At 34.3% G+C, this 25,767-nt stretch overlaps 1 long non-coding RNA gene across 1 annotated transcript; it reads right to left on the bottom strand.

The window, feature by feature from the left end:
• Positions 1 to 894: 894 nt before the first annotated feature.
• On the bottom strand, positions 895 to 15,865 carry LOC128559077 (uncharacterized). The gene is made up of 3 exons (XR_008372129.1): positions 15,668 to 15,865; positions 13,454 to 13,587; positions 895 to 5,842 (listed from the first exon to the last, which is right to left on the bottom strand). It is a non-coding gene; the product is annotated as an uncharacterized LOC128559077 (long non-coding RNA).
• Positions 15,866 to 25,767: the final 9,902 nt, after the last annotated feature.

The following is a 25,767-nucleotide window of genomic DNA, read 5'->3' as shown; positions in this document are numbered from 1 at the left end:
TTATATTTTTTCTTTTTTACATTACAACTTTGATAATTCAGACTATAATAAATTAGACAACTCGTAAGTCTCAATCACAACCGCTATTTTCTTTCATTTATTTTCTTTTTTCTCCCCGGCTTAGCTCAGTAGAACGAGCGCAGATCTATGAATCATAAGTTTGATCCCCGGGTAGGGGATTGAAGATACGTGGCCGAAATCATCCGTCCTCCACCTTTGATTTTTGTGGTGTTACTTATTGAGAATACAGAATTCAGGAACACGGGCTAGCTTAACTGCAAACCGTAATATAGAAAATAGCGTTAATCCCAAAAATAAACAAAAAGTCTTTCGAATACTTAACTGTTTTAGCAAAGTGCTTACTCGTATTTGTGATGTTTGATAGGTTTCTAATGTTAGAAAAATATTATATATGGAATATGTTTCTATTATGTATCTATGAATTCAACGATAAACTTTCTTTTCACACATCCCTGGAGAGCTAAAACCTCTTTGCAAAGGATATTGTTTCTATCTAGCCAAGTTGCTAAATAATGAACCTTTTCAGACCAACTGCCTCCATACAACAAATATACTCTGTTCCCCCAGGGTTATTCACAGAAGACGCACTATATTCAAAATCGGGGTGTCCGACTATTCTTCAAACACATCAATATTTTTTTTCCGAGTTATGTGTTCTGGTAAAATGAATATTTCTCATGTTCACCTCCTTTTTACTTCTTCCGTACTGTGCCCAGGTTGTCTAGGTTTTGTATACCCCAGTGTTATTAAGATTAATTGTCGTTCGGATCCTTAAGAATACCTATATTAACTAATAAAATATTTATGGCATATATGTAGGCCTATATTTGTTTGCCTCAATGCTATTAGGTGCATAAAATACAAGTTCTTTATGTAACCATTTTTATTTATAAATACAGGCACTTGTTAAAATTAAAAGGTTGAGATAATTCAAATACAGGATTTTCATTATATTCTGTCTTTTTCTTATTTATTTTTGTTATGTTTACAATGTAATGTGCATCAATTCATGAGTTTTCATGTATTACCATTAACTTGCGAGATAAATCATTTCAGTCTTAACGGTGAATGAAATCATTGCACAGTTGTAAATGACTCTTTTGATTAAATTCTACTTAAAATATGTTAAAATGAGTTTGTCTTGATCACGATACATAAGAAACATTGAATTACAAATATCTTTTATCTGGGGTGGGGAATAGTAATGTAGTTTAGTGCAAAGGTAATGGAGTGCATTCTCATATAATGAATATAAGTTCTACAATGACATATTTTCGCCAAAGGTAGCAGAATTTTAAAGGCTGTTTTGATTTAATTATACTAAGAAAAATAAAAATGTGGAGTTTACCTTAAAAATTGGAGATGCGGGAAAATATTCAGTTGCGTTATCTTTTGATTTGGGGCTAGGGGTAGCGTAGGTTGATTTTAGGCGAAAATGAATTCGGTGACCCTATAATTATATTTTATTATTTTTGCAATCGACAGAAAATGAACTTTTCAACAATATGTTTGTTTTTGGTCAAATTCTATCGTTTGGGTTTACATGAGACAGGATTTAAACAAACATTTTATTCAAAACTTAACGTCGTATTAGTCGCTCTTACATCACTGTAACGTAAATATTAACTTTCACGTTAAAATGATCTCTACAAATAATACATATTTTTAAAGACATTTTAAATGAAAATATGATGAGTAACAAGCAAATCGATACTTGTTGAATGAATAGAGCGATTTACGAAAACAGTCTAGCGGACCTGAAATCATAAAAAAATCGACGTCAATGGTCGTGTTTGAAAGATTGCAGAGAAAAGAAGATGCAGAAATATAAAACAAAGTAAAATACGCATAATATGAGGAATATGCTGAATTTTATATTAAATACAATGTCGAAACGGAACCCAATAACTTCATCTCGTCATGACGTTGCGTTTCGATGCCCGTATTTTTATTTGCGTATGGCAATTTTCAAAGTTATTTTGCGAAATATCAAGCGTGAACACATACCTTTTCTATTTCATTTATTTAATCAACATACCTTAAAAAATGTAATGCCAGAAAATAAAAAAAAACTTTCATCGCGCCAAACAAATGATATAAGACGAAATACGCGAATTCAGGTCCAGTTTTTAGTACATATTTTGCCTCTCTGAACGCGCGGTTTCCTTCAATAATTGCTTAGATATAGCTAGAAAATTTGTTCTTGAGTATTTAGCCACTTGCAATATGAAAAACTGTAAACAGGCAGGAAAAAAATGAATTCGGATCATTTTCTACTAAATAATGGCGGAAAAACGAACTTTTCCGTGATAAAAGTAGGTACCGCTAGGTGCCGCTACACATAACACATTAGACAGGAATTGTGCAAAATACATATGCATTTTTGAAAAATATAGTCTTCAGTCTACATTTACATCAAAGTTCTTTAATGTACGTTAATATTTGACCTATTTTGGTCTAAGATATGGAGCCACCTTAAATGGTAATCGTCAATATATTTTTCTTTTCTACTACCTGATCTATACATCTTTAACTAATGTATGTATCTTTAAACTATTTGAAAAGGCATATTTTTTCAAGATTAACCTTGCCTGATGCGATTGATTCTGCCTTTTTCGATCAGTGTAGATCATGATCAGCCTGCACATCCATGCAGTCTGACCATGATCTGCACTGTTCGTCATTTATATAATATGTTTCTGGTATGCACCACTTTCAGCAGTTAATGGTTATGTCCAAGTTGAAAGATGGGCAAATGCATTATAGAAATTTAGCAGGGTAAGATTAATATAAATCACCAATAAAATCACCAATATTTTCTAAGTCACGGAGACTTGAGACAAAAGTTATTTATTAAAAATATTCACGGACTTGCTTTTTATGGAGTTAAATGACTATTATTTTTTCAGGTATTTATTTTAGCAAATATTTGGTTTTAAGCATTATGACATTTATTGTTTTGCATTTTGCAATATAAAAGTAGCATTTATCATTATTCAATAGTATCCTTTATTGAGAGTATTAATTTATCATAGAACCATTAAGGTGTTTATTATTGTAAGAGCTTAGCAATAAGCAACTAGTGTCTTTGCATTTATAATTTGACATTTACAGTGTCAGACTATTATCTATGGAAATCCATTCTAATTGCCAAATGCTTAATTTTAAAACAGTGCAAAATGCTGTTGCCAAATGCTTAATGTACAAATATTGACTGCGAAACGGCGAATCACAAATGATAAATGCCAATAGTTAATTGAGAGCTGTGAAACAATATATATGCCAAGTTCTAACTACTAAGTGCTTAGTCAAGGAAATACTTATACATACGAAGGGATGAATGCTTGTCCTCTGTTACATAACTTTGTCCTTTGTTACATAACTGTTTTGTTTTGAGTAAACTGTAGACAAGATTGAACATATTATTGTTTTCAATTCAGACTGGTAGTTACATGCATTTGTTTATGAAATGCATAAGCTACTTCACATTAAATTTAGCGTTTCGCATGTAATACTAGTATATATGACAATGACTATGTTCACAAATAGTATGATATTTATAATCAATGTCCCTGTAGGAGTGGCTTATCAAACTCGTTCTGGCTACAGAGAATACGTTACCTCCGTATGACATCTCAAAAAGCAACTGTAGTAGACACACATAAAAACCTGAAAACTTCAACATTTTCACACTAATATGTATTGCAGTCACACACAGAAATGACTGCAAGTATCATTGACAAATATTAGATGATACTGTGACTATCCAGCTTCAATGTTGTTAGACGAGCCTAGCACGTGATCTTCAATACACATTTTAAAACTGCAGTAGTAGAACCATCTGACATTTGGCAAGTCAGTTGAATTGTCTCTTACCTAACGTATAACAATAGGTGAACTGCTAAAATATTTATAGTTCATAGCAAATACAAAGGAAACAGTTAATTTACACAATATTTATACAATATTACAAAGATATTTTGATGAAAAGCAGTAACAACGAAAATAATGCACAATAAGCATTATGCTTAAAGATGGATATTTTAATCATATACCTATATAAATTCTGTCAAAAATACAGCTTGCACACTGCAAGGAAATACGAACAGTCTTATAAAAATCCCGTATGATACCTTCCAAAATCCAGTCCTGTACCTTCCGTATTGCATGTTGCCGGACTACTTTTAATAATATGCATGAGCTGACACAGTTATGTAAATAGCGCACACAAAAACGTCACTCATTTCATTTCGACATCAACAAACATTTAAGATTTCGTTCGATTACAAATAAAAAAACAAAAAGATGGAGGTATATAATAAAAGGGTCATTACAACAGTAGCTCGATCTGGGATTTTGTATTCGGCCGGCTCTCGTGGATTTTGCAAGAACGGATCACATTCGGCGAATGCGCGCCTCGTGAGATCCGATCTGGCAAAATCCACTCGAGTCGAATACAGCATCCCAGATCGAGTTACTGTTGTAATAACCATATTGTATTAATCAGACCTAAAAGTACAATGTAAAAAGCTAATTCTTCTCAAGACAGAAGAAGTAATGACCTGTTTGAAGTAGTCTTTAGAACTCCATCTTACGTTTTTTAGAAATATCCTAGATTAGATGCGTGTAAATATATAATTTCTCCAGTTAGCTAGGCGATAAGAATTTCTTGTTCTTCAGTCCTTTTTCTTCGATCCTGTTTCTTCTTCGCTTGATATATCTTATTCAGACTCATCTTCAGGCATATTACCAGCATCAAGAAGAGAATAATTTCTACCGGGAATTTCTAAACTTCTGAATTGAAAATAGCCCAGGTACCAAATGACACTCGCAACATGTGCGCAACACCCTACTACCCTTGCACCAACTTTTAAAACTCATAATTTGAGCTTTTTTGAATATAAACATAAGTTCCGTCCATAACAAGTACTGCTTGATCATCTGTATTTTTGAAAAGTTCCTTTACAATAGGTGTAATATGATTTTCACAAAATTGGGAATGTGAGATATGCTCAAAACCAATGTTTTCTGGAAAAAGGACTCCATTAGATCTAAACTTGCAGATGTAATAGACCTTTGTATTTGAGCAGATGTAAATCCGAAGAGAACTGATAGAAGCTTGTTTGACAAGCCTGTTCTCAACTTATACCGATGCAATTTCTTGAGTACGAACTTCTGTATCACGAAGTTTATCAACAGATTTTACTAAATCTTCAAATTGGCCTTTTGAAATTCCAGTCAATGTGTGGAAGGCATCATCTAACATGTTATATGTGCAATCAAAGTTGAGGAATTTTGACTGCAACATAAATGTCCGTACATTTTTTAGAAGATGTAGAATGTCAGTCCTTGAAAGTCGATCAGCCAATTCATTTTCTTTTAGGGATTCATTTGTGAAATGGTATTTTCGATATGTGAGGCACAGCACCTGTTTTTTAAGTCTACAAACATGATTTTTTCCACTAAAGCTTGAGCAATAGCTGAAGATGGAATTTTAATGACTTTATTTTTTGAAGTAGCATTCTACTTACAGACTATGCAGGTCTTGTGTGAACGGGCTGAAACCGGTAATTTCAATAAAATGCTTTTTCGGGCTGTTCATAGGATTTTCCACATGCTTATTCCCTGTTCTTTGAATAGGTTGCCCTGTCTTCATTTTAGCATAAAGACTAAAACAGGCGCCACAAATATACTCCGTCTCCAATGGGTCTTGTGAGACATTTACTGGCGTATGGTTTTAATTTTTCTTCAATAAATCGCCTCCTGCTGTTAGGTTTACACCTCTTTTGGCATAGGCAACAACTGATTGACTTTGACATACCTGAAGAAATGAAGTAATTCTTTAAAACGGTTATCTATAAATATTGTCAGTACACGCCAATACCTTGAAACCAGTTATCACCATCGATGATGCGAAAGATCCTTGAAAATACGTTAATATACAACACTTAACTTACAGCTATATAGTTACAGTTTCCATATGAAAAGACCGTTTTTGAAAAGTAACCGGTTAGTATTTACTTCTAAATCGTGCACTTCTATATATATCGTGTAGCACAAAGCGGAAAAAAACTTAATGCTCATGGATGGACAGATAGACGGACGGACAGATGGACAGCAATGATAAAAACAATATGTCTCACCCATGTATGAGTGAGATATTCATATCTATGTTGAGACATACATATCTTTCAATCCAGTTTTGTAGGTAGTAACTTACACCCAAAACTTTTACCAAGATTGTAAGTCCAAAAGGGGCCAAGTCATGTCAAAGTTATGGGCCTTGATGCTATCACCTAGTTTTATAACCTCGAAGACACAACTGAGATTTCAATTCAATACCTGCATCAGTTTCTGAGATAGGAACTTGATCCTCTGAGGTTGGTTATTGGTTAAAGTTTCAAGCTGTTTGCCTTTAAATGATAGCTATATTTCATGAAATCTAACCAAGATGTGATGTGAGTAGAATAGCTGCACTATTCTTTAAGTAGTTTAGATAGAAAAGACTGCTCCGTGCCCATTTATGTAACAGTTTAGACAACATATTAAAACTGTGTGTGAAAAGTGCGACATTTTGAAATTCAGACCAGGGGCATAATTTGAACAATTTTGGTAATAGACCACTAGGCAATGAAAAATACCCCAAATATCATAAGCGTAGGCATTGTAGTTACAGGCAAGAATATTTTTAAAGTTTCCTATGGGACCCCCTGGGTGGGACCTTTTTCAACTGTGGGGGTTGGGTGGGGGGAGGGGTTGGGGGTAGACAAGATTTTCAAAGTTTTTCTCTATGTATATTTATAAAAACAAAGACCCCCATATTATATCCTTGGGGGATAATTTGAAAAAAACAAATTGTAGAGGCCCACAAGATGATGCTACATACTAAATATCAAAGCCCTAGGCCTTGTGGTTTTTGAAAAGACCATTTTAGAAGTCATGGCAACCAGAGTTCTGTATGGAATTCAAGTCATTGAATATTTTTTAAAGAAGACCATCCACGGATCATTCCTGTGAAGTTTCATCAAAATTGGCTTGATTGTTTGGGAGAAGTTGTTTAAAGGAAAGTGCAGACGGAGGGACGACCTAAGCCATTTGGCTCAGGTGAGCTAAAAAGGGATTTGCCAAATAAAATCAAGAGCACCGCAATACAAAGTAATGTACACAAAGTCATATATGACATTTAACCCCTTAGTGTGACCTTGACCTTGAAGACAGTCATCCAAAACATGCGCTCTGCACATGGTCTTGGTGTGTTGAACTTTTGTGCCAAGTTTCTTTGAAATCGAGCCCGCCCGCTTAGCTCAGTAGGTAGAGCGTTGGTCTACGGATCACGGGGTCGAAGTTCGATCCTCGGGCGGGTTGATGAAAGACCTTGTGTCTGAAACCATGACCTAACATGAATAACAAGGCAGTCTGAAAGACAGCTAAATCCGGCCCCACTGTTATGGATAGGGAAAGGGTAAACCTTTGACCTTACGGTGCGACCTTGTCCTTGAACAGACATGACTGACTCATAAATTCTGCACATCACCTTGATGAGGTCATCATTAGACCCAAGTTTCATGAAAATACGTGAAGGGGTTTAGGAGAGCTCAAACCTTTGACCTTGGTTTGTGACCTTGGTCTAAAGATGAATCATAAGTTCTTGATGTGGTAATCATCGACCCAAGTTTAACTAGAGTTGTCATAGGAGTGACGAATTATACCCCCACAATATGGCCTTGTCACAGAACCAAGCCAATGTCAAAGCCGAACTAGCTTGACCTTGTCCTCAAAATCAAGACAGGTCATCTTTTAGACATGATCAACATCCCTATGAAGTTTCATGATCCTGGGCCTAAGTGTTCTAAAGTTTTTGTCCGGAAAAGTTTTCAATGTTCTGGGTCACTTTGACCTTTGAACTTTGGAACTCTAAATCAAAGGGGTAATCTGCTGGTCATGACCAACCTCCTTTATAAGATTCGTTATCCTAGTCCAAAGAGTTCTGAAGTTATTGTACGAAAACCGTTTTAAATATCCAGTGTCACTGTGACCTTGACCTGTGACTTAATGACCTCAACGACATTAAGGGTTATCCGCTGGTCATAACCAGACTCTCTATTAATTTTCATGATCCTAGGCCTATGTGATCTCAAGTTATCCTCCGGAAACTGTTTCAACTGTTTTGAGTCTTTGGGACCTTGACCTTTGTCCTACTAACCTCAACGTCAAACTTGACCTGTATTTTATCATGTTTCACTTATGTACAAAATATTATCCTAGACCCAAGTGTTCTCAAGTTATCATCTGGAAACCATTTAACTTTTCCGAGTCACTGTGACCTTGACCTTTGACCTAAAGTCAAACTTGACCTGTATTTAATGATGATACACCTGTGTGCCAACATTTATCATCCTAGGCCCAAGCGTTCTGAAATTATCTCCCAGAAACCGTTTAACCGTTCAGGGTCACAGTGAAATGAAAACCAACAGAAAGACCTACCGACCAAACAGCTCACTCCTTTATACCCACTCCCCCAACTTCGTTTTGTGGGGGTATAATGAAAATCCTTAAAGGGGTTTAGGAGATACAGAGTGGAAACAAAATAGAAGGCTCAGACCTTTGTGTTCTTGACCTTAAGCAGGCATGGCTGACTCATGAGTTCTGCACATTAACTTGATGAGTTATCATTCGACCCAAGTTTCATTAAATATCCATCAAGGTGTTTAGGAGATACACAGCTGACACAAAGTGTAAGGCTAAAACCTTGGACCCTGAGTTGTGACCTTGAACTAGAGCCAACACTGTTTACTCATAAATTGTGCACATTATCTTGAAGAGGTGATCATTTGACCCAAGTTTCTTGCAAATCCTTCAAGCGGTTTTGGAGAAGCAGAGCGGACACAAATGGAAGGCTCAAGCCTTTAACCCTAAGTTGTGGCCTTGACCGTGAGCCGACATGGCTTACTCATGAGTTCTGCACATCCTCTCGATGAGGTGATCATTTAACCGAAGCTTTATAAAACTCCTTTAGTTTAAGAGATACAAGGCGGACACGAAATTGAAGGCTTAAAATATTGACCTTGACTTGTGACCTTGACTTTGAGCCAACATAGCTGACTCATGCGTTCTGCACATCGTCTTGATGAGATGATTGTTTGAACCAAGTTTTAGGAAAATCCCTCAAGGGGTTTAGGAGAAATGGACCGGACATCAAAGTGTTACGGACAGACCAACGGAAAGACGGACGGAGACCATTTCTATAACCCTTCCCCCACCACTTGTGGCGGGGAATTAAAAATTATGGCCTTATAACAGCAGACACTTCTAATTTATTCAAATCCTTCACAATGTAAAATGATGGAGAGGACAAGATTTTGTTGTTAGACAGATACATGAATGATTGGTTTGAGAGATGGGTGAATGGATAGACAGATAACATTAACATAAACCAGTATGTCTCCCTCAATAAGAGGTGACATAATGACAAGTTCTTAAAATGGTTTACATATACTTTCTTTGATTTATTAACACTGACCCAGTGATATTAACATCTGTTCAGATAAAGTCAATTTTCAGTTAAAAATATCTATAAATTATAAGTATTTAAATTTTAATAGGCTTATTTATTTTCATAACCAGTGTTTAAAATTCCTTTTATACTTATTTACTCCAAGGCAATGTCAATAGTGATACTTGCAGAAATGTGTTTTATTTAAGTGTGTGTTAATAAACAAGTGGGCCCTGAAGGACCTGTATCGCTCACCTGACCTAATTCTAACACCTGATATGTTAGAATCAAAGCTGGTATTGATTTCATAGAGACGAAAATTTTGACGAAGTTTCATGAAGGTACAGTAGTTAATGTGACTTCTTCTTGAGTTTTATACGAGTGTTATTCTAGCGCTCCAAAAAGCAGGGTGCTGTTTTAAATTGGAAAAGTACAACCCAAATTCGAATTTGGTGTAAACATCATCAAGACAAAAAGTTCTGACCAAGTTCAATAATATGGACTCTATAGAGTTTACAAGCTTTACTTAGATTTGACCTGGATATCTAGTTTTTGACCTCACTTGATCTAAATTAAAACCTGACCTTAAGATCATCAAGATCAACATTCTGTTCAAGGTTCATGATAATAGGGTCATAAATATGGACTCTTAGAGCGTAAACAAGCTTTTCCTTTGATTTGACATGGAGACCTAGTTTTTAACACCACATGACCAAGATGACCTAAATATCACTGAGATAAACATTCTGAACAAGTTCCATGAAGATATGATCATAAATATGGACTCTAGAGAGTTAACAAGCTTTTCCATTGATTTTACCTGGAGACTTACTGACCTGGAGACCTTGCTTTTCACCCCACATGACCCAGATTCAAGCTTGACCTATAGATAATTAGTTATAATATTCTGACCAAGTTTCACAAAGATGCGGTCATAAATGAAAGCTCTAGAGTGTTAACTAGCTTTTCATTTGATTTGAACCTAGTGACAAAGATTTTGACCCCATATGACCTAGAATCAAACATGACATAATGATCTTCAATAATAACATTCAGACAGACCAATTTTCGTGAAGATAGAGTCATAAATATGGACTCTAGAGTGTTAACTAGCTTTTCTTCAGATTTGACTTTGTGACCTAGTTTTCTACCAACATAATCCAGATTCTGATTTGACCTAAAGATCAGAAAGAATAATATTCTGACCAAGTTTCATGCAGATATAGCCATAAATGTGACATCTGAAGTGTAAACCCTAAACCTTTGATTTGAACTGGTGATATATTTTTTACCCCACATGACCAATATTTATCATCAAGACAAACATTCTGCTTAATTCTCATTTCAAACTTAAAATTAGGTCTCTTTAGAGTGTTAAGCTTTTCCTTGACCTCGTAACCTAGTTTTTAACCACAGATGACCCAATAAGTTTCAAAGAGATATTAGCATAAATGTGGCCTTTCAAGTAATAACAAGCTTTTCCTTCAATTTGACCTGGAGACCTAGTTTTTTAACCTAGAAGACCCAATTTGACCTTGTGATTTAGTTTTTGACCACAGATGGCCCAATATGGAACTTGTGCAAGAGATTGAGGATAACATTCTGACCAAGTTTCATTAAGATTAGGTCAAAATATGACCTATAATGTGTTAACAGTCAAATTGTTGACAAGAGGGCCAAGATGGCCCTAGGTCGCCCACCTGAGAAACACACCATAACAGTGTTAACATGTTTGACCTAGGGATTTCATGGAAACAAATATTCTGGCCAATTTTCATTAGAATTGGACCAAAAATGTGGTCTCCTGCGTTTAAACAAGTATTTTATTTGATATGACCTTGTGACCTAGTTTTTAACCCAATATTACCCATATTCAAATTTGACTTAGATTTCATCAAGGCAATCATTCTGACCAAATTTTATGAAGATTAATTGAAAAATACAGCTTCTATCGCATACATAGGGTTTTACTTTGAGTTGACCTAGTGACCTAGTGTTTTACTACAGATGACCCATATTCAAATTTGACCTTCATTTTATCAAGGCAATCATACTCACCAAACTTCATGAAGTTCAATTGAAAAATACTACCTCTATCACATACACAATATATTTCTTTGATTTGACCTAGTGACCTAGTTTTTGACCCTAGACAACCCATCATCTAACTTGATCTAGATTTTATCAATGCAATCATTCTGACCAAATTTCATGAAGATCAATCGAAAAATACAGCCTCTATCACATACAAAAGGTTTTTCTTTGATTTGACCTAGTGACATATTTTTGACCCCAGAAGACCCATATTCCAACCTGCCCTAGATTTTATCAAAGCAACCATTCTGACCAAAATTCATGAAGATCAGTTGTTAAATACAGCCTCTATCGCATACACAAGGTTTTACTTTCATTTGACCTTGTGACCTAGTTTTTGAACCCAGATGACCATTTTCGAACTTGACCTAGATTTTATCAAGGTTATCATTCTGACCAAAATTCACGAAGATCAATTGAAAAATACAGCCTCTATCGCATACATAAGTTTTTTCCTTGATTTGACCTAGTGACCTAGTTTTTGACTCCAGATGAACCATTTTCCAACTCGGCATAGATTTTATCAAGGCAATCATTATGAAAAAAATGCATGAAGATCAGTTGAAAAACACAGCCTCTATCGCATACACAATATTTTTCCTTGATTTGACCTAGTGCCCTAGTTTTTGACCCAGATGACCTTTTTTTTCAAACTCGGCCTAGATTTCATCTAGGTATTCAATCTGACCAAATTTCATGAAGATCAGTTGAAAAATACAGCCTCTATCGCATACACAAGCTAAATGTTGACGGACGACAGACGACAGACGACGGACGCCGGACATCGAGCGATCAGAAAAACTCACCTGAGCAATGCTCAGGTGAGCTAACAAAGGACACAGGGCGATCACAAGACTTCATCTAGAGCATTTCGTGCTCAGGAGAACTAAAAACAAATCATTCCTAGACATCTAGAATTTCAGTCTAAGAAATCAGACTTCCTTTATCCTTTTTTTATTTCAGACGATGTTGAACTTTTTGTTTTATGTTCTGAACTGATGAAAATGGGTCTATCAGTTGTGTGTTTCATACCCCTTTTATACTGTTGTTTAAAAATGCCCTAACTATGGAGTATCTCTGAGTTCATAGCAGGCTACTGAATGTGTCCGAGATATTACATCACATAATCATTGTGCCAAAGTTTTGTGAACATTGGATGAAAAATGCTCAAGTAAGAGGGCGGGAAATCTAATTTTCGAATTTTTAGGAACTTCAAGGACCATGATTATAAAACATGTGTGACAATCTTGACGGTTTTCAAACTTGGTCAAGGCCTTATGCCCATGAAAATTCTGACCAAGTTGAAAGTATGAGGCTGGTTTTAAACTTGTCAAGACAGCAGTTCAATTTTTAACTGGGACAATCCATCTGGTTATCAAACTATGTCCAGACATTATGCCCATACATATTCTGGCCACGTTATGAAATCATCAGAGAAGAACATCTCAAGGTAGAGAACAGACATCTTAGTGGACTTTTCAAGACTACCTGCCATAGGTGTTGCCATAATATGTCTTTAATCAAAGGCATAATAAATCCTTTCAAATATTGCCTTGAAACTAATCATGTACAAAAGTGTACACAAATTGCTTAAGATGTAAAACAAAACATGTTACTGATATATTGAAAAAAAAAAGAGTTTATGTAATTAAACACTTCAAACTGCAGTCAAGCATTTTTTGTGATTTACAAGTTGTAGCACCTGATACAAATACATGTACATAGTAAACATATAGACAGCCTGAGCCAGAAAAAGTATATACTTTAGGGATTTGGCTAATAATGATTAACAAATACATCTATCAACAATTACTATCCAGAAATAGTAATTTAAAAATATCTTACCTCTGATCTTGTATCATTTTGCAGTAAAATCAATAATAAACCATTCTTTGGTGATAACTGGTTCAACCATAACCATAACGTGTACAAACAATTGCCAAACTCAATTAAAACAAAGAAATCGATTTGGTATCATTCTGAAACAGAAATGTTAAAATATTAGCTAATTAAATACATCTGTAAATGTATTATAAACATGTCAGAAAGAATATTCTATTATGATTGATTCTATTAAAAAAAAACACACTTATGCTAGAATGACATCACATTAATATGCGATGACGTCAAAGTTATTGTTGCCACCAAGAAAGAGCACTGTTATATTTTATCTACTGCCTTAGATAAACGGCATATTAGAATTGAAATAATTTATAGCAAAACCATGTTTTTTACTATTTATACACTTGGGCGTTAATACGTCGTACAAATAATTTCTTTCAGGCTGCACCCTCTTGAAATTATTACGCTAAACATATAACTGTTCATTGTGCATAAATAGTGTTAATGCACTCTTTTGCTATATGTCATTTCTTAAATTAAGTATCATTAGCTTGTTTCCACTTAGGGTAGTAATGCATGTTTGCAAAACAAGAAGTGATAGCATAACATTTTGTACCAAAACCATTTTCAGTTCAGTCTAACAAACAATATTCACAGGATTAAATCTTCTTTATTTTTAGTATATACTTCACACCCTACCATATTTGTTTCACATGTAAAGAACTACTTTAATTAAGTTAGACAGTTACTATGAGGAAACAACTCACAAGGTAATAATGTTAAGCAAATTGTTTAACTTTCAGGAAATTCACAATTTTAACCTAAACAAGAGCTGTCCGTAAGACAGCCAATGCTCGACTATTTGATTTATTGTCCCAGAAGCAGGAAAATGCTACCCTAAATGTTTGAAAATCTATAGAGTTTCAATCCAGAATCTGCATTTGTTTTGAAATAGTTACATGCATGCGAAACTTTAACCAGAAGTTTTATGTTCAAAAGGGGACATAATTCGACTAAAATTCATGTCAGAGTTATGGGAGTTGATGCAATAAACAAGTTTTATAATCCCAAAGCCCATGTAAAGTTTCTGCATTTGTTCTACAGATAGTAACTTGCCTGCAGAACTTTTACCACAATTTTCTATGTCTGAAAGGGGGCATACTGTGTCCAGTATACCTGTAAGAGCTATGAAACTTGACTGAGTGAGGTTGGTAACTGATCTAGAAGAAAAGGTAGGTTTTAATTATATATGCCTTTAAGTAATAGCTGTATGTACATGCACGCAAAACTTTGACTAGGAATTTTTTAGAGGGTAAAAGGAGGGTTAATTAATGAAATATTGGTGCTATAGGAATGGTATCAATGTCAAATGACATTGTTGGTGATGTGAAAGAATTACTTCATGTTTGAAACAAATCCATGCAGTAATGAAAATGATGTATTGAAAATGCATCCAAATAACCTTAATCCCTAGGTAAAAGAGGATAAAAATCATTAAAAGGCGGTGCCATAGTTATCGATGTAGTACCATGTGATGTAACTTGACATTCCAAGTGAAAAAAGGGGGATTATAGAATGTGGCAAGAGTCATGGCTCCTATATATGTCATATAATATGGATGATGATGAGCAACTGTCATAAAACTGAAGCAATCAGAGATAAAGTGAAAGTGCATCAAAATTATAATCAATGTCGGGCGAGTAGGATATAGTTCTCCATACACTTCATACAGTCAATTTAAAACAGGAACATTTTAATGCGTAATTTGGAATACTTAATGTTTAACATAGATTACACAGCTTTTCTTTATCTGCTCTTCATCCTAGTAAAAATACTGCTGGAAAATAAAGAGTTACCATTATCAAAATGATACAGGATGTCTTTTTGTGAAATGAATTCAGCTTCATAAAATATTTTTTCACACTAGTACACTGTTCTTAACTGTCTTTCCAGATATTGGTAGCTAAAATAGTAGACTCATTTACATAAAGATTGTTCTTAAGTAATTCTGGATGTCTAGGACAATCAGTTTTAACAATCAGACATTTATGTAATTTCTTTTACTCAAGCTGCATATACTTGAAATAAAACATGATTTTAATGTCATAGGTAAAAAAGTATACATTGAAAGTTCTGATTATCATTGTTTCAAAAATTGCATTCAGAAGTTAAATAATAAAATGTCAATACTAATCCACACAAAATAAAAATAATTACACAATCCAAATGAATATCAAGTAAGATGAACATCCATGACTAAACATTCCACTATATGTTGTCAAAAAGTATTAATTCTTTCAGCTCTTGGAGCCAAAAAATGCAGTCTAACACAATGACTGATTCACTGTAAACAAACATATCTATTCATAAATAGTTAGAACACAAGTTAGTGTGCATTTTGAAGTAAAGGTAAAAATTTTAATTACGGTAAACTTTTCAGCAAACTGTTTTCAAAACTAATTATGTCAATGTAAAGTATATCAGTACTAAAAATAGCTTCATATCATAGTAAAATTATTGATTGATGATAACTCTGGCAAGTTAGAAATGCTTACATATTCCAATAAAGATCAACTTTTGCCAACATCCACGACTATGAGACCAATATTTTTATAGCTTTCAGCTCTGGCAGACAAAAACGAGTTTCAAACAGAATGACTGCTTCACTAGAATAGGGAATATATACATTTCAAACATTTATAAAACATAATAGTTGGCATTTCTTCTGTAGCACTAACTGTTAAAACATAATCTATGAGTTAAATCATGATTTATAGCAACACTTGACTTATCCAAGGCTAGCATTGATAAATATACTGAACAGCGAAAGAAACTATCCAGAAGTATAACTGGCATATTCTGAAATAAAATAAAAAATTATTCAAATTTGGAGTTTTTCTTCATACCTAAATTACACTTGAAGAACTTGACGTGATAAATCTTTATAAATCAATCAACCGTGAAGTCAGGAGTCCCATAATAGACCTTTACAACGGACACGGACAATGTAGACGTACTGTGTACTATGGTCATAATCTGGGGGATTTCTCAAAACATAAAAATTCAAACACATAACCGCAGGGATTCGTTTTATTTTTCAAGACATCAAATTCAAATGTTTTCATCTTATTATCAAGACAGAGCACATCTTTATAATTCTTGGAAGCGTTATTCTCTGCTAGGAATATATTTTGTCCACAAAGAGAACACAGACGAACACATATATCTACATCTTATAAATACCATGTTCAGTATAAACAAATTTTAAACAGTAGATTTTTTTCATCCTAATGACCGAAAATACATTCTTAAGGTAAGTCCTGATATACGTTAGCAATAACCAAGTTTGGTAAGATATTTCTCAATCAAAACTAAATTCATTTGCCGGTAGCTGTTTCTTTGTTTAGGTACAATAACATTGACCCCAATTCAAGCAGCCTGAAATGCAATCTTAAGCTAGAGTTTTTATAAGCATGTTTTGTGAAAATATGTCATTCCAAATCCAAAACAACAAAAACAAAAACGAAAACCTTTGTCTCTATTTTCAGTAACAAACAAGTTGAAGTTAGCTGCAGCTGCCAATACATCCAGGACTTTCCATCTTATATACTACCTATAAACAAAGTGTTATCGTAATATCTCATTCTTATTTACAGTAAAGTGGTTCAAACAATTTAAGCGAATAAAGAGCGTTGTATAGTTATCACCAATGTTGGTGTCGATTTTGTTAAAGTTGTCCACATTCTAAACTTCACTATCAACTGCCCCTATAATTATCAAACCTCATATATTGTAATAATGTTGGTTAAATATTTATGTCAAGCTTCTCAATACCTGCTTAACTACGGTCCTAGGCTCCAACTATTTAACGTCTATACAAGCGGCACTGGCTTCGTCTCGTATCTCAAAAATGTATATAGACAAGTCAAAACAATTAGTAAACTACCTAATTTATTTTGTAGTGAATAATGCTTCCCAAACTTTTTCAACTTTCATTTTTGAACCGGCTCTATTTCGCTACTCTCAAAACTTGTCAAGTCAAAAGTGCTAACTTAAGACAGTAAATCTATGCAAATCGCTCTACATACATGTAAGTTACAGTCATTTATGACTATAACTTTGTATTGCCCGTTTAATAGAAATGCGTTTACAAATTGTTACAAAAAGTAGCCTTTCTTTACAACTTAGTGCCACCTATGAAGTATTATTAGCTCTTTCTTTCACTCACCTCATTTGCTACCAAAAGCAGATGGAGTCAGTGTTTACAGGCCGTGTTATAGCTCATTCTGTTTCTAAGTATCCATTTTCCTCCAACCCAGTGACACTTACACCTAGACCACCAAAACATGATAACAAAATAAATAGAATTTTATTCTCCAAAACATCCAGACCTTTAACCCCTCTCCCCTCCCTCAAGCCACCCCCTCCACACACACACACACACACACATACACGATATAATTCTACACCGACCCTCAGTTCCTTGTGTTTCTTTTCATTGACAGTTTTCTGTAAGCTTACACAACATGCAACTTTACTGGGTTAAACCTTAATCTCTACATATTTGTTTTAAAAAAAAAATGCGCTTTAATTTATAACCAGACATATTCTCACAAGTTCCAAAACATGTTTGAGAAAACCCCCCAAATTTGAAAGAAGTACAGAGTACGTTTACATTTACATTCCCATGTCCGTGTCCGTGATAAAGGTCTAATAGCCGTTTGAAAGGCTATATCTTTTGCACGTCAGTTGCATTGTAACATCTCAATTGGGCGTTCGCGCTGAATTTGATTCAGTCTTGCGGTGTAACCAACAATGTCATTTAAACTTTATGATGTTTTCCGAGTTAGTCAATTATAAGTATTTCCAATGACAATATCATTTCCCAAAGAAAATTGTTAATCACATGCGTACGTAAAATTCGTGCAAAACGGCTATTGTGGGACTACTGACTTCACAGTTGATTAATTTAAAAAAAAAATTACACGTGAAGTTCTGCAAGTGTAATATGATATGAAGGACAAAAGTGATTTATAAATTGAAGGTTTTAATAGAAAATGCCCCAGTTATAAAACTGGATAGTTTCTTTTGCTATTCAGTATATATTAATATTCTAAAAGATGGTTTTCATATATCGCTCACATTAGATAATGATAACTCAAAGCATGTCAGTTTTTTTCATGGCCAATTTAGCGCAAAATTAGGCCCAATGGCAAATTATGATATACTATTAGTATGTATTTTCTCCGACTTCAATCATAATATTACCACCGTTAATTTTCTTTTGCCTTCTTCAACTTTTTCAAATAAGACTGTACCCATGAAAACGTAAACATTTGAAAAAAGATAATTTGCTAACTTAATGCACAATATTGAATTGCATGACCAGAGATCATCACTTAACAATTCTCCATGTAGGCATTTAGTGACACTTTTTTCCGTATTGTAAATGCAATGGCCCCATTCACTTGGTACTTTCTCAAAGCATATGCCTATACTTGACGCTGGATATGGAAATATGACACATGACACATGTTGTGTGCTACAAATAAAGTGGTTCAATCCATTTACAGGTTTAAACTTGCATCAGCTACAGAAGTTCAAGAACAGAAGTTACTCTTAATACTAACTTGTGTCTGTTACAGATATTAATATTGTAAAAAGCATTCACATATTAGTATGAATATAAAATGATAATAGCTCTGGAATGTTAGAAACACTTACACAGTCAAATACTGAATCAACTTCAGCGAACATCCATGACTTAGTGATTCAAGAAGAATGATCAAAATGTATCATTACTATCAGCTCTGGTATCCACAAACTGCAATCAGGTATAATGACTGGTTCACTGGAAAAAAATATCTATTTATAAATATCTATGAAAGATGTTAATTGATGTCCATTTATATCTGAGGCTCTAAATGAAATGTAACTGTTTAAATTAGCAATTTGAAAACAAAGCTAATGTTTAAAAGCACTGACCTCAAGGTCAAACAACGACAAAATGAAGGCTTTGAAACTCAGTTACTGACAGATAAAATGTTGTAGAAACACATACAAATTATAATTATTTCCTCTTGCAAATGTAAGGCTTTCATAGTGGGGTACAGGAACTGCCTTCATTATATATAGCTTTACATTCTACATCCATTGTGTGTCATTCCGTGGAATGCTGGTCAAGAATGCAGGCAAATTATTGCCACAACAATCAAGGTTTTGATTCCCCGCTGGCACATGTTTTCACTTCATTTGGCATTTTTAAGAGTTTAACAAGAAACGCGGCAATGCCACGAAACCAGGTTTTCAACACTTTTCATAAGAATAAACAAGAGTGCCAGAACAATATACGCCCGTCACAGCAAATTTCTTTACTCTAGCACCTGTATTTGCAGATGTAATTTTAATTTTGTGGTTGTTAAGTAATCATTGTAATTCTTTTGTTTTTCTAAGTCCACAAAAAAACTCCTTACCAGGTAGAGATACCTTAAAATACACCTAAAATTAGAAAGTAACAGCTATGTTGTACCACCGAAAAGTGGTCTTGGTTTTTCCCTTCGGTCAATTATAAAAAAAGTTACAATATAAGTTATTTATAGTATTAACTAAGGAAAGTTAATCTTTAAAAAAAAAAAAAAAAAAAAAAAAAAAAAAAATTGTAAGTCCAAACAGAAATCCTTACCAGGTAGAGATTGGTCAAAATACACCTCAAAATTGGATGTAACATGCATGTTGTACTACAGAAAAGTGGTCTCAATTTTTCCCTACGTCTAGTAATGAAAAAGTTACAATATAAGCTATTTATAGTAACAACAAAGGGAAGTAATTCTAAAGAAGGGAACTGCGCAAGACACTTCGTCTCATGATGGTGTATAACTGTGCCAAGTTACATCAAAATCCCTCTATGCATGAAGAAGATATGCTCCGGACAAAGTTTTCATTCTTGTATCCTTTGACCTCTAAGTGTGACCTTGATCTTAGACCTAGGGACCTGGTTCTTACGCATGACACTCCGTCTCAGGATGGTGAACAATTGTGCCAACTTTCATCAAAATCCCTCCATGCATGTAGAAGATATGCTAACCCTAACCCTTACCTAACCCTAACCCTATTTTTAGTAACAATGACCTTGACCTTGATCCCAGAAACTCCAAAATCAATCCCAAGCTACAACTTTATATAAGTTTTCTATACCCCAAGTTTCATCATGATAGCTCATTCCTAAGTTAAGTTATTGACCGGAAACCCTTTTTCTATTTTAAGTAACAGTGACCTTGACCTTGACCCCAGAAACCCCAAAATCAATCCCAGCCTTTGTCTTGATATAAGCTACATACATACCAAGTTTTATTCAAATATCTTTACCGAAACAAAATTTATTGACCGGAAACACCAGTTTGACGCCGCCATCCGCCCGCCCGACCGCCCGTCCAACGACATACCCCAATCTAATAACTCAGGTTTTCGTTGAAAACCTGGTTAAAAACAAAACAATTTCTTATGTTCATTACTTGACAAAAGTTAATATATAAAAATATCACTTTAAGCAAAGATCTGGATTTTGACCCAAATTATTATTAACACAATCATTTGTTAAGCATGTAGTTTTTTCAAAACTGGCTCTCATAGCCAAGTCAGATTACTTTATAATCACCATTTCTTGCTATCTCAAAATACTTACACAGTCCATTTAAAGTCAACTTTAGTGAACATCCATGACTGACAAATTCAAGAGGAGTGGTCGAAATGTAGTTCTACTTTCAGCACTGGCAGAATAAAATTGCAGACTTGCACAATGTACGCTTTACGGGAAAAGAAATATCTATTTACAGATATTTACCAAACTTTATCATAATGCATATTATTCAGCACTAAATGAAATGTAACATTGGAAGGACAGCATAATGGATATTTCCAAAAATATCATTTTGGCCTTTGAGTGGTTTGTTACATGATCTATAACCGGAAAGAGATTTTCGACTGGTGTGTGTGTGTGGGTGGGTGGGTTGGGGGGCACCAGTCTAGATAGAAGAAGTCACTGCAGAGGCGCTCAGCGAGCACTGAGATCGGGTAGGTATTGGAGGGGCATTTTGCTTATGTTAGTGAGGGGACAGGGGTCTCCCCTTTGAACCCTTATTTAATTACTGGTACAGAATGGTGGCCTCTTTTACATTTACTGTAGTATGTACTCCCTCATTTTAGGACACAAGGGCCTCTCCTCCTGCAAAAATTTAATATACAGGCATGAAATGATGGCCTCTGCTGCATTATTGGTTCGAAATTTGGAGAAAAAAAATATTACCTTGCCCAAATAGAAGGATACATCATTGGTGAATATAGGTCACTTCTCAGCCAACATTGGGCTCGGCCAAGCTCTGGTTCAGGGTCTGATCATGGCTCAGACTTGTGCTTGAACTAAACCCCATCATAAACAGATGATCAATTATTTAAGCATCTGTTCTATAAACCACAAATCAACCGCAAATCAACAAACAGGCATTTATAATTTTCATTATTACAGGTTCATCAACATATGTTTTAAATTTCATTTAGATAAAAATAGTGCTTGACTTCTTTTATACAAGGACTAATGCTGTGGATGTACTAACTGAGTCAATATGACTTCATAAAGAAAACCACAATGTTCTCAAACTGTTCCTGGCATATGATATGTTTAGTTCAAATTATGCAAAGCTTGAGAATATTCATTAAACTGACAATCAACTGGATCCATGTAACATGTTTAATATTAAGAAATGATGGCAGAACATCGTTCAACTATATCAAAATAATACAAAGAGGTGAAATGCGGAATTATTTCATGCGGGAGCCCAAGTGAATTATGCATACATGTGGCATGATGTCACGCATTGGTCGAGATGGTTAATACACTTTGAATTCTTATGGAAGTGAGGCCACCAGGTTCAATTCCTGTCTACTCCCATAGTGGCGTGTCCTTTGGCAAGGCACTTTTTCTCGGTTTTCTCGGTTTCCTCAACTGACCCATCTGAAAATGAGTATCAGCAAATTCCTGGGGGTAAAGTTTTTATATAGTTGGTTCGACTGTTCTTAAAATAGGGTTGCCCAAATTATTGTGTTCATGCTTAAGCTCATTTGGTGTTGATACAGTATACATGTATCAAAACAACTCTGTTTCGGCTTAGTTTTGGGCTGCCTAGTTTTCATGTAGAGAAGCATTAAGCTGAAATTATTGCTAGTGATGCTTGCATACAGTAAGTTCGTCACTTGATTCATATGTGACATAGATCTATATGTCGGTCATCAGGTCATGATCAGCTGATTGACCTACTGCCCTTTACTCGCCTATCCGCCAAACCTAGAGCCGACTGGTGAAACCTGGATGAAAATATCATCGGGGAAATTGTTTTTAACAGAAGTAACAACATTTAGAATACTGCAATTTGTCTAATTTACATATAATTTCAGATGCTAACTATATATATAATAATGATGCGAAGCATTCTTAAAACTCATTATTCTGTGTACTATTGAAAATGTTTAAAACTATGATAATGACTGAAATCAGTGAATAACTAAAAAGAAATAATGCTTATTTTAATGAACGCTCTACATGATTTTGAAGAAAATGAAATATAAGAAATAGGACAAAGTTATAAAGGATTAAAAGAATATTGCAGGGGCAAGAAACAACTGGTTAAATAAATTGACATTAAAATGTCTTTATTCATACTTTTATTCAAACTATTTTTTGCAGTAATCATTTTAGCTTTGAAGATTTGTATTTACCGACATCTGTGTGGATTTTTTTAAATATAATATGTTATTCCAGACCTTCATTGTGGCTTTAAAGCAAGTGATCTACAAAGTATTGAAAATCTTCAATATATATATATATATATTATCAGGATAAGCAAAAGAATAAAGTGAGGCATTTAAAAGGAATACCTATTTTAATGCACGCGCTCTGCGAAGTATTGAAGATGCACGATATACATACTAGAGGCAAACAGATATAAACAGATAACATTATATGAGTATTTAAAATAATTACTACGTTGCATTAATGCAATTGCTCTTTTAGGTATTGATGATGTGCACTACAATTTATAAGAAAACAAAAACATAGGAAGTGATGCGATGGACCTTAATTGAGATTGTTTACTTCAACGGACATGCTTCACTAGGGAACTAGACACTGAAAATGTAAACTATTAACAATAAGGCCAAACAATTGAAATAATGCTAAATTTTACTTAAATACACATTTTTTATATCAACAGTATACTGTAAGAACAGATATATGAAAAAGCGTATGATATTTATTAAAGAAAAGTTATTTTTATGCATGCTCCTTACGAGATGCACATCCTTTAACGACAGACAAATGAAAAAGTATTTGGTAATTCAATGGTTACTTTTATTCATATACACTACGAGTATTGAAGATTTACTGGGCTTTTATGGTAAAGATTATCAGAACATAATGTTTGGTATTTTAAGAAAGAACATTCGCTTTGTGCGATATTAAAAAAGCACAATATTTATGATAAGAACACAACAATAAAAAAGACACTTGTAATTTTAAATCAAGGTTAACTTTTTACAGATTTTATTATTTATTGTATGTCCTCTACGAGGAGGAAATGACAATGCCAAAACATGAATTTTGGACTGACAAATAAGAAAATTCGAGAGAATCAAAAAGTGGTTTATATTAAGGCCCGTACTGTTCGAGATTTTAAGAATACACAATATATAAGATATATGCACGTTCTCTACAGGATAATAAAGATTCAAAATACATACATTTATGAAAATATCATATAAAAGCATCGGATTGCTCAACTTAGAGAGCAGACAATGCTAAATTCGCCGTTTTTTTATTAATTGGAGGGCCATAATCCAAGAGTACCTGAGGCGATTACGCTAGTTATAAAACTTGGCCGAGATATGATGCCCACTAACATTGTCAGCAACTTTGATGAAGATCGGTTGAAAATTGCTCGACTTAAAGAGCGGACAAGACTTAATTCGCCTTTTTTCAGAGTAATTCAAGGGCAATAATCCAAGAGTGCCTGGAGGGATTTCGCTGGTTATCGAACTTGGCCGAGATATTATCCACATAAAGATTGTCAGCAAGTTTGATAAAATTTCTTGACATATAGAGCAGACAAGGTTAAATTTGCAGATTTTGAGTAATTCAAGGGCCATAACTTAAGAGTTCCTAAGGGTATTTTGCTGGTTATAAAACTTGGCCGAGATATTTTACCCACAAACATTGTCACCAAGTTTGATGAAGATCGGAGGATAACTGTTTGACTAATAGGGCGGACATTCTTTCAGACGCCGACCGAAGGCTAGCCCGCCGCCCGCCCGCAATGAGTGTTCACATAATACGCCCCGATCTTTCAATAGTAAAAAGTATATTTCAGGCTTGGAAAAAAGATTTTGAGGTTTTCCATTTTTAACTGACTCCAAGGACTGAACAATCATGGGCAAAAGTTGCCAATGACATATCGTTGTTGCCATATGTAAAAGGATAGTCGAACCGGGGACAGAAACTATACCAGCACATTAGTACTCATTCTAATATTTACAAATTTATTTACAGAAAAAATGAATATTTACAATGAACAAATAAAAAAACTAAATAGAAGGAAAAAAAAAACAAACAAAAAAACCCAAAGGTTTGGCTCATTATTTAATAAATTGTCTCATCAAAGCACGAAGAAGTTGACCCCATTTTGACATATCTTCTTTCTCAGTCGATTACAAATGTCAGCAAAGCTTTAAAATGATTTAACGCACTATTACATTAAACATAACACAATAGCTAGTATGAAAGATAACTCTGTACTGTCGACTACCATGTAACAAACGGACATTTTATAGTATGCTATACACTGGCAAGACAATAATTTTGAATTGCACTTAAGAATTAAATATAAGGTACTATACTAGGAAACCCATACATGTATACCGGCGTTACATAATTTACAACGAAAAAAGTACCAAATACACATGTATACCGGCGTTACATAATTTACAACGAAAAAAGTACCAAATACGATTTATTAGACAATCACTTGCTAATTATAACATAACACAGCTTTCAATATAAATTTTACAACTTATATAAATGGTCATCTTGGACTCCTCTTTCGGAATAAATAATTTACAAAAATCAGAAACATTTAAAATATTAGTCTAACATATCGAATAACTAATATCTTGCCGAAAAGTAAACATTTTACATAATTCTGTAGAATGAACAAGAATTCACTAGATAAATTCATGATTCAAAAATCATATGAAAATTAAACTAACATACTTCT

This window comes from Mercenaria mercenaria, chromosome 8 (genome assembly GCF_021730395.1).
Source record: "Mercenaria mercenaria strain notata chromosome 8, MADL_Memer_1, whole genome shotgun sequence".
NCBI lineage: Eukaryota > Metazoa > Mollusca > Bivalvia > Venerida > Veneridae > Mercenaria > Mercenaria mercenaria.
This window is presented reverse-complemented; position numbering and strand designations above follow the sequence as displayed.